We start from the raw sequence: 9722 nt of genomic DNA on the forward strand, positions 1-9722 counted from the left end.
GAGCCGGAACCCCGCGCTCTGGGGCACGCTGGCGGCTTAGGGACCAGGAGCCGGTTTCTCCGCCGCACTCTCTCTGCCTCCGCGCCGGGGAGGCCGTCTGGGACCGGGGACTCAAGCCCCTGTCCCTAGCCGCCCCGATTCCCACAATTTGCCCCCGCGATCCTTTGCTCTTTTGGAGTGCTTTCAACCAGTCTCCGAGTTAATGCTGGTCCCCAGACGCAGGGCACTCTCGCTCGTATCGGGGTATTACTTTCCCACCGGTCGCCTCTGGTGGCTCCCTCCCCCTTTTGTTTATCTTCCGATCTCAGTCCGCTGTTCCCATTCCGCTTTACCTGCTCACTGGCGTCTTCTGCCCCTGTAGAGATCCAGACGTGTATAATTCTGATCTCAGGCTGATTTCATGGGTGATCAGAGTTCTTTGGTAGGTAATCAGCTCACTTTGGGGTACCAGCTGAAAAGACGCCTCTTCCTAGTACCCCGCCATCTTGTCCCCCCCCAAGTTCATGTATTAACTGAACAGTCTGCAGGTCAGAATATTTTCTGACTCAAATATCAGAAAGGCCTGATTCTGAGGTCATGCAGATAAAATGATGTTTTGTTTTGCTTTGTTTTTGTTTTTGTTTTGTTTTTTATGGAAGAAAAAAATTCTTTAGTTTGGGAGGGGAGTGGAAAAAACCTGATAACTTTTAATAGAGGAAAATGATTGTAGAGGAAAGTTAGTTGATTGGGAATGATCTGGACTCTTATATGTGTAAATAAGCCAAGTAACACATTACTTTAAGCAAGAGTGTGGACACTGACATCAAAATTAGATACCAAGAAGTGGTGTAAACAAAAGTTAACCGTAAAATATTGTGTTCATGATGTATATATGGTCACTGCTTAATGTCCATTCCAAATATCTACAATATAATATTAATTGTACATTTTGAGAATGTGTCACATTAGTTTTTATGTATTTTGTATATTTAGTATTTATATATTTGATTCATTGACAAAGTAAACATGTCCTAAGCCTCTTAATATGCTACTCTTTTAGCAGGTTCTGTTCCCTATACACATGATATATATATATATATATATATGTATATATATATATATGTATATATATATATTATATGTATATATATATATATATACATATATATATATATATACATATATATATATATATACATATATATATATATATACACACATGCAACCTAAATCCATTTTTTTAATGCAATGAGTCTATGGTTATTTTTGAAATAAAAAATTTGGTTTAAAATTATATCTTTCTTTCAACTTTCATAATCTATTATTCTAGGATATATACTAAGAAAGGATCTAAATGTGGGGTGCCCATGTGGCTCAGTCAGTTAAGTGTCTGCCTTCAACTTAGGTTATGATCCCAGGGTCCTAGGATCAAACCTGCCTCAGGCTTTCTGTTCAGTGGGGCATCTGCTCCACCCTCTCACTCTCCCTCTGTGCTCACTTTCTCTTTCTCTCTCTCAACTAAATGAGTAAAATCTTTTTAAAAATGTTAGAAATTTTTTCATTCCTTAATCAAGGAGATTTGAGGCAATAAGAGTGACTTACTATATGGGGGTTAATTTCAATTAAGAAGAAGAAGAAGAAGAAGAAGAATGATTTACCCCTGTCAATACTCTGTAGAGTCCAATCTGAGTGTTCATATAAAATAAATTATGTGGCCCATATTTTGATTCAAAAGTAATTTATTTTCTTAGACAATTTTCACTGCGAAACCTTATAAACACAATTTCAGCTGTAATATCTTAAATTCTGTCTCTTTGTATATGAGTGAGACCTGTGCATGTCACAAGAAAATCTTCTGCATATTAAAGAAGGCAGAAGTAGTTGACTTTCATCAAATTTGCTGAGAGTTACAGTTGATATCCAGTATTGTTTATTTTTTAATTATGTTATGTTAGTCACCATACAATACATCATTAGTTTTTGATGTAGTGTTCCAAGATTCATTGTTTACATATAACACCATGTTCCAGCCACTGTGTGCCCTCCTTAATACCCACCACCAGCTCACCCATCCCCCCAACCCCTGCCTTCTAAAACCGTCATATTGTTTCTCAGAGTCCACAGTTTCTCATGCTTCATCTGCCTCTCTGATACCCTCCTTCACTTTTCCTTCCCTTCTCCTAATGCCCTCCATGTCATTTCCTATGTTCCACAAGTAAGTGAAACCAATGATAATTGACTTATTTTATTCAGCATAATCTCTTCCAGTCCCATCCATGTGGATGCAAATGTTGGGTATTCATCCTATCTGATGGCTGAGTAATATTCCATTGTATATATGGACCACATCTTCTTTATCCATTTGCCTGTTGAAGGGCATCTTGTCTCTTTCCACAGTTTGCCTGTTGTGGACATTGTTGCTTTGAACTTTGGAGTACATATGGTCCTTCTTTTCACTACATCTCTATCTTTGGGGTAAATACCAGGTATTGTTTATTAACTATCCAAGCACTTGTTTTTATCCTGCTTAGCTAATAAGGTGTAATAAATGTAGGTTAACACAAAATTGATTTTATTTTCAGCCTCTGGATCTTACTTATTTGTTTAGAATATTACTGATAATATAAATCCATTTTTGAAGAACACTTATAAAGAAAAATAAATCTCTCTATTGCCCTGATTCATTTTATTCCCACATAAAGGGATAATTATTCCTTTTCAATTCTTCACAGATTACAAATTTCATTATTATGTAACCAAAAAATCCGGGTATATTTATAGTATTGATGGCCAATACATTTTATAGAAATAAACTTCAGTAAGTCTGTCACTGAAATACAAGAGGAAAAACACAATATGATAATAATAATAAACTCATTCCTCAATATCCATGAACATATCCAAAAAATACTCATATAACTTCCTCAAAAATAAAAAGTATGAGAAGTAGTTCAAGGGAGTTTTAATAGTATTGTTTCTTTTTCCCTTTAAATTCAGAAATCATTTTGCCATCTGGAATTATCTTTACTTATAAACATGGAGGATCAGTAACACAGTTCAAAAATAAATGTTAAGGAATGAAAAGTAAACTAGCAATGGATTCCTAGGATAATATAACATTTTAATAGATTCAGAATTCCACCCTATCAGAAAAAAACTATGTTAATGTTTTGGCTAACCAATAATTTAAGAAAGGCTTCGGTCACCATAGAATAATATGAGCCCCTATTTAGTGCAAAATTTTTATACTACTCGACAATAGCAACCAAAAGGACTGCCATGATGATGAACTCAAACCCCTCCTTGTGGAATATAGTTCATGACTATCCTCATTAGAGATTCCTCATCCCAAGTTATCCCATGAGAAAAAGGGATCCAACTGCTTAAAGTTACCTATGCCTAAAAAGGTGAACTTCTTTGGCAGCACATCTCACCATAGCCCAACTGACCCTGATCCTCAGTTTAAGTTAGTAACTCTTCCCTGTTAATCCCTAATGTCCCAACCATTCAAAAAGCTGTCTAGTAATAACAGATGCCCCAGGGCACCTGGGTGGGTCAGTGGATGCATTCAACTCTTAATTTCAGCTCAGAGCATGATCTCAGGTTGTGAAATTGAGCCCCACATTGAGCTCTGTGCTGGATGTGGAACCTGCTTGGGATTTTCTCTCTCCCCCTGCCTGTCCTTCCCTCTCCCTATCTCCCTCAAAAGTAATAATAATAATAATAATAATAATAATGATTTATCATTAAAAATAATAAACAGCAGCACCCAATACTAAATTCATCTAGATTTATTGGGTCCATCTTTATTTTCTATCAATTTATGAAATCACAAGTGTATGTCAATGTATGATCCTAATAATGTAATAATCTTCACTACAGAGAAAAACTTAAATTCAATCAACCCTTGAATTTTTTTTTTGCAAAGCAATATGGAGGGGAAGATGCAGTTACCAATCTCAGGAAATATTTAATCTAAATTAATAAGCTTATAAAGAATTTAAAGAATACAGTTCAGAATAAAATAAAGCAAATTTTGAAAGTGGTTTTGTATAAACTATTATATTTATATTTCATGCCCAGATATAGACCTATGATTACCTTTCACAGATAATGAAAGTGTTATAGTTTATCTGTCTAATATCACATAGACCATAATTATACCAATATTGAAACTACAATTCAAAATTATTCTGAATTCTATATTCTTTCCTTTATCCCATGCTGCTTCTGACATATTATCCATAGTTGGCCCTGCCCAAGTATCAATTATTAATTAGCCTAGCAACATTTTGCCTTTGGAGCCCCAGGAGCTACCATGTGGCATGAACATGAAGGCCATTCTCCAAAACACCACCAACTTTATCCTCTTGGGCCTCATCACACATCCTGCATTCCCAGGCTTATCTTTGCAGTGGTCTTCTCCATTTTTTTTTTGGTGGCTGTAACAGCCAATGTGATCATGATTCTGCTCATCCATGTGGACTCTCACCTCCATACACCCATGTACTTTTTACTCAGCCAGCTTTCATGGACACAGTTTACATTTGCATAACTCTTCCCAAATGCTGCAAGATCTTCTATCCAAGAAAAAGATCATCTCCTTTTTAGGATGCATACTTCAGATCTTCCTCTACCTAACCCTAATTGGAGGTGAATTTTTCTTGCTCGGCCTCATGGCTTTTGGCTGGTACCTGGCTGTGTGCAAACCCCTGGGATATCCTCTGCTCATGAACTGCAGGATTTGTTTGTTCATGGTGGTGGGCTCCTGGGTTGGTAGCTCCTTAGATGGATTCATGCTGACCCCCTTCACCATGAGTTTCCCCTACTGATTAATTTCCTGAGGAATTAATCACCTTTTCTGTGAGATTCCAGCAGTACTAAAAATGTCATGTCTTGATACATCACTCTATGAGACTCTGATGTATGCCTGCTGTGTGCTAATGCTGCTCATCCCTATATCCATCATCTCTATTTCCTATAAATGCATCTTGCTTACCATCCATTGGATGAACTCTGCTGAAGGCCAGCATAAAGCCTTTGCTAACTCTTCCTCCCATATTTTGGTGGTGAGAATTTCCTATTGTGCAGCCATCTACACAAATGTGCTTCCCCATTCTTACCACACACCAGAGAAAGACAAGTTTGTATCCACCTTCTATACCATCCTCACCTCAATGCTCAGCCCACTCATATACATTTTGAGGAATAAAGATGTGGCCACAGCTCTAAGAAAATGCTGGGAAGATGATCCTCCTCTTGAACAATGAGATTGCTGGATTTGTACAGGAAATACTAGAGGGGGCCAGATACACACATCATTTGTGTTGTAGCCACTGGCACACATTTATCCCATAAAATATGCTTTTGATTCTGGAGAAATTTTCACTGTGATTTTAGTAATCCTGAATTATCAATAGGTAAAATCATATCTTTGCAAAAACCACATAGGAACAATAAGCAAAGACTACAAGTATCATAATTGGCCAATTCTCTAGTCTGGATTCACTGTAAAACTTTTTCCAGAAAACTTTTTCCAAAACTTTTCTCCTTCTCTTCAAGTAACACCGTAAATAATCCCAAACGGAGGAAATGCCCCCTTTAAGAGTACTGAATAAATATTTTTATGTTACACATGTTTATGTGTCTTTTGCATCTATATTATTGATCAATTTTTAAACAGAAATTGCAAGGAGCAGTCACCATATCCTTGAGGATTTAATGTCAAACATTCATATAAATTAAATATTTTCTAATGGTAATGTAGCAGCTTTATTTAGGAAAATTTTATGAAAATAATTTAATTGTATTTTGGTTTCTGTATTCTTAGTCATATTTTATGAATGTTTATATTCTCTAACTACTGAAATTAAACTATGGGTAGTTATCATGCCTTTATTCACATAGAGTCTCTTATGTTCCTGGAAATCAATAGACATTTACTAGTTGAATAAAATCTGACTTCTGTCATTCAGATAGAAACATGGCTAAAATCTTCAAAAACTTGCATTAATGCACTGCTAGGGTGGCCTGTGATGTGGGTGACAAAGAATTCTTCAAAGAGTAAAACCACAAGCAGAACAGAAGTCATTCACTCTCCAGGAGAGGAGAATGAATATCATATGTGATATATGTGACATATGTATCACATATGGATATATGTGGGGGGTGTATGTGTGTGTGTGTGTATATATGCATATATATATACACACACATATATATACATATATATACCACATCCCATATCCTGGACAAGCCCCAGACAGAGCCCTTAGAAAAACTTGCCTCCTCCTGCTCTACCTGGCTAAAAGCCAAACCCCTCCCCAGTCCTACCCCCCATGAACACAACAGAAACCCTCTCAAATCAAAAAAGCCCTGCCTGACAGAAACTCCTGGCTATATATATATTATATCATATGATATATTATTATATCATATTATTATATGATTTATATATTTATATATGATTTATATATTTATGATATATTATATCATATTATATATATGCATATAGATAGATAGATAGATAGATAGATAGATATTATATTATATCATCCAAGAGGGATGTCAGTCAGGAGTTTCTGTCAGGCTGGGCTTTTTAAAGGTTTCTGAAGGATTTGAGAGGGTTTCTGTTCTGTTCATGGGGGGTAGGAGTGGGGAGGGGTTTGACTTTTTAGCCAGGTAGAGCAGGAGGAGGCAAGTTTTTCTAAGGGCTCTGTCTGGGGCTTGTCCAGGATGTGGGATGTGGTCCAGCTAGAGAATATGTCTTGTGGTCTATTTTCTGAGAATGTGAGGTCCTATGACCTAGAAAAACAAACAAACAAAAAAAGTTAGGATCAATTACTTACAACTGTGAGTTTTGTCTGCATGCTTGGTCAGGGAAGGGACTTTGAATAGACTCATTTTATTCCCTCCTCTCTATTTGAAATTATTCTTGATTGGGAAAATGGGAGAAAGTCATTATTCTGTAAATACTTCCTGCTGAATAGAGTCATAGAGCTCTCCCTACCTAGTTGCAAAGGAGACAGGAGCATGACATTCTGGTAGCAGACTGCTTTGTTCTGAAAGCCAGGGCTTCCCAGGCATGTGAAAGATTGCTGATTAAGCTGAGATTTGAAAAAGGACAATCTATAACCTTTGTTGTTTAGGAAGGTTAGGAGTGTGATGAAGCCAGAAATAGAAGTGGGAAAAGAGAGACTACAGAGGCATCTATGTATTAGAAAAGGGTACTATTTGGGAAAGAGAGAGATTAGAGAGATCTTAGGTCAAAGCTTGTCCAAAGAAATGGGGGATATCTCTAAAACCTTATGGTCAAACACTCCAAGTTAACTGTTGAGAGCATCAGGTGTCAGGGTCAGCCACTTTTCAGGTGGAAAAGTCTTGGGATTCTGGGAAGATGGGAATAGTGAAAATCCATCTTTAAGATTTAAGACAGTGAAGTACATGGTGTAGGGCTGAATGGTGAAGAAGGGTGTATGAACTGGAAATAATGAGGTGGGTGGGGACAAATGCCTCATTGATAATTATGAGATCCTAAACTAGTCTAAAAAAATCTAGCTTTTTGAATGGAAGGAGTGGAGTATTGTAAGGAGAATTAGCAGGTTTTAATTTTAATGCAAAAGATTTGGAAACAAGAGGTTATAAACCTCACAAGGACTCAGCTTTAAGAGGATATTACAGTTTTGAAAGGAAATAAGTTGAACCCTTAAGGCATATAGTAATGGGGGTAAGTTGAGCAATCTTAACTGATTCTGAGATATCTCACATGGGTGTGGGAACCAAAGTCATACCTGGAGAGAGTGAAGTGGAAACAAGGTTTGTTGGTTCAGTAAGGAGTCCGAAGAATTTGGATTGGAGATGGACAGGCTGAAGATGATGGTGAGTACCTAGTCTTGATGGGGACATCCCTAGTCATCCCAGGAAGGGGACAAGACAGCATGGCCAAACAAGAAAGGAAAGGCTAAAGATTTGATCTCCCAGGGCACATGATAAAAGCGGGGTAACTGGAGGTTGAGAAAGAACACTGTAAATCCTGACACATGTGGAGGGGGAAAAAGAATGCCTGGAAACATCTGGGAAAGTGCTGTAGATTGTTCCAGTGTTAATGGAGACTTACCCTGGTTTCAGCCATGGAGATGGAAATGACATGTATGGGAGCCTTTGCCAATCCTGAGATGTATAAGTACCAGTCTTAGAGAAGTCCCAAGAGATCTGCCACCAGGGATATGGGTGATGCCCCTTGTTTGGGCCCCAAAGACGGGTTTTGGGTAGTTCTCCCCCAACTTTGGTCACTCTTTCAGTGGCCAACTTGCTTACAGGAGGGGAAAGTGGTTTCAAGTGATGGTTTTTATTGGGATATTGTTTAGACCAGTGATCCGGTTTACTGTAGGTGTAACAAGCTCTCAGAGGGGGCTTGTGGAATGTTCAGGTTGAGCTAGTAGGGTAAGATTTTTCCTGAATAGCTCCATTATGGACAATAGTAAGGATCAAATAAGAATGAGATCATTCATCTGTTGATGGACATCTAGGTTCTTTCCATAGTTTGGCTATTGTGGACATTTCTGCTATAAACATTCGGGTGCACGTGCCCCTTTGGATCACTACATTTGTATCTTTAGGGTAAATTCCCAGTAGTGCAATGCTGGGTCATCGGGCAGTTCTATTTTCAACATTTTGAGGAACCTCCATGCTGTTTTCCAGAGTGGTTGCACCAGCTTGCATTCCCACCAACAGTGTAGGAGGGTTCCCCTTTCTCCGCATCCTCGCCAGCATCTGTCATTTCCTGACTTGTTGATTTTAGCCATTCTGACTGGTGTGAGGTGATATCTCATTGTGGTATATATACACAATGGAATACTATGCAGCCATCAAAAGAAACGAAATCTTGCCATTTGCGACAACATGGATGGAACTAGAGCGTATCATGCTTAGCAAAATAAGTCAAGCGGAGAAAGACAACTATCATATGATCTCTCTGATATGAGGAAGTGGTGATGCAACATGGGGGCTTAAGTGGGTAGGAGAAGAATCCATGAAACAAGATGGGATAGGGAGGGAGACAAACCATAAGTGACTCTTAATCTCACGAAACAAACTGTGGGTTTCTGGGGGGAGGGGGGTTGGGAGAAGGGGGGTAGGGTTATGGACATTGGGGAGGGTATGTGCTTTTGGGTAAATTGGAAGGGGAGGTGAACCATGAGAGACTATGGACTCTGAAAAACAATCTGAGGGGTTTGAAGTGGCGGGGGGGTGGGAGGTTGGGGTACCAGGTGGTGGGTATTATAGAGGGCACAGCTTGAATGGAGCACTGGGTGTGGTGAAAAAATAATGAATACTTTTTTTCTGAAAATAAATAAATTGGAAAAAAAAAGAATGAGATCATTTTTTGGTACTTTTGTCTCTTTTTCCTTTGATATCCTCCTCTCTTCTGTGAAAACCCTTGAAGACTGCGTCTAGTAGTCCAGATTAAGGAGTTTGAGGGCCTTTATACAGCTTCTGAAGTTGTGTTTTGTTTCATTTTTTTTCTAATGTCTGGAGCTTACTGGCAGATGAAATGCATAGCCAGGATAGATTTTCCTTTGTAAGAGTTAGGATCAAGAATGGCGAATTTTTATACAGCCTCAGTCAGGTAAGTGAGAATAAGGGCAGGGTTTTCATCTCATCTCTGGACGATCTTCTTTAAACTTTTATAACTAACCTGTTTAGAAGCATCTCCTTTTATACCTTCCATAATGTGAACAACC

General features: G+C 38.2%; 1 pseudogene; it reads left to right on the top strand.

Moving 5' to 3' along the window:
• The first annotated feature begins 4310 nt into the window (after nt 1-4310).
• LOC122916071 lies at nt 4311-5249 on the top strand (annotated as a pseudogene).
• The last annotated feature ends 4473 nt before the right edge of the window (nt 5250-9722 follow it).

Source organism: Neovison vison, chromosome 1 (genome assembly GCF_020171115.1).
Source record: "Neovison vison isolate M4711 chromosome 1, ASM_NN_V1, whole genome shotgun sequence".
Classification (NCBI taxonomy): Eukaryota; Metazoa; Chordata; class Mammalia; order Carnivora; family Mustelidae; genus Neogale; species Neogale vison.